Raw genomic sequence first — 1,873 nt, forward strand, 5'->3', positions numbered from 1 at the left:
GAAATATTTGGTTATGACTCTAAAATTGTTTTCAGTGTCGATTTGGATTTTGGTTTCGTGTATATTGCCCCTAGTTATAGGAACAATATGAAAAGTATTGTTTCCAATCAGACTTGCAAGGATTGTAACGAGGTTATTTGAGCTGCGTTCACGCAAGTAGATTGGAGGCGGTTTAAAATTTTTGTTAATAATTATTTTATTTTTTGGACTTGCTAAGTCGGAAAATGCAAGCGAAGTTGCCGAAGGTGCAATATTTGACAAACTTTTGTCAGTTTGTGTAGTTTTCAGAGGCAATGTATTCGATGCGTCTATTACCAAATAAGCATTACGTTTACTTGGAATGCTTATCGTATGTCTTCTTTCTAGAATTTGATTGCTCATTTGCATACGTGGTTATATATGCAAATAGCAGGTGTGCTATAAGATTTACTTAATTTAACTACTATTAATATTAATTGATATTAAGTTAAATTAACTATATAAATATAAGTAAAATTAAATTAAATTAACATAAAGAAGAAAATAATAAAAATAAAAATGAAGATGTAAAAAATAAAATGAAAATGTGTAAAATATTATACTTTATATTCTAATAATTAAACATATAAATAAAAACAAAAAGAGAAATATGAATTTAGCAAATATGAATTAACTTATTTTAGAACATTTATGTTAAGCTGCGGTTACAACGTAACTGAAGCAATGGTGAAATATGCAAAGTATGGATTATGTACTGTTAACTGTGTTCCAGTCAATTTGTTGCTGAGGTATCGAATATAATGTTAATATTTAACATCTTTTTTTAAGCACATTGTAAAATAACAACCGCTTAGTTTAAAAAAAATACATGAAGCAACAACACTAGGCCTTTTCTTTTGTAAGCATATCACAAAAGAATAATCGCTTATTTTACAAATAACAATGAAACAACACTGCTGGCTTATTTAGTCAAACATTTTGAATTCGCTTAACTAATAAGCAGCTCAAGTCGCATGGTTGCTAAAAAATCTAAACAAAAACGTCATTCTTTCTATTTATTATTTTACTGTTAAAAAACATAAAAAATTATATTTTATTTACAATTATGTAAAAAAAATATTCTCACCAATAATTGTAAAGAATTATTATTAATTTTCAAAAAGCCTAACAAAATATCTATTTTGTTCAGAGTTGGCATCGAAAGTATTGCTTATTTTATTTGTTCTTTTGTGGCACGCTTACAAAAGAAATGGCCTAATAAAGTTTTCAATCACATAGTGAAATTAACTTTTATTTCCAAGCTTTAAATTAATAAACCCTAAAATAATAAGTAATATAAACAATAAATATAAATTTAATAATAAGTTCAAGATTAATATATATAGAAAATCACTTCTTCAATAAAATATTTAATTTTAAGACCAAAATTATTGCAAATCAGTTTTCGTACTTGCTATATTCATCATAATTTTTAAATCATCATTTCATACAAATGTGCATCAAGTGGCCTTTAGACATCAACGCGCGTTGACAAACACACGAAGTCTTCTCTCTCCATTACACATTAAATTTACCAACAATTTTTTAAACACGCCTCCAGCAAAGAATGCAAAATTTGTTCACTCATCAGTATTAAAGCAATCGCTGAAGTGTCGACAGCGGCTGCTATGCGTAATTTCCTTGCGAAAAATGATGTTTTACATTTAATTTATAATTTTAATTTATATATTTATATTTATTTTTATGATTTCAATTTATATATTTATTTTTATATTTTGGTATTTTTTAGTATTTTTTGTATTTTTATTTTATTTTAAATTTTCCGTAGGTGTACAATGCAATTAATATTTAAAACAAAATTTTTATTGTAATTTAATGTTTGGTTATTTTTTTT

This window comes from Teleopsis dalmanni, chromosome 1 (assembly GCF_002237135.1).
Source record: "Teleopsis dalmanni isolate 2A chromosome 1, ASM223713v2, whole genome shotgun sequence".
NCBI classification, from domain to species: domain Eukaryota; kingdom Metazoa; phylum Arthropoda; class Insecta; order Diptera; family Diopsidae; genus Teleopsis; species Teleopsis dalmanni.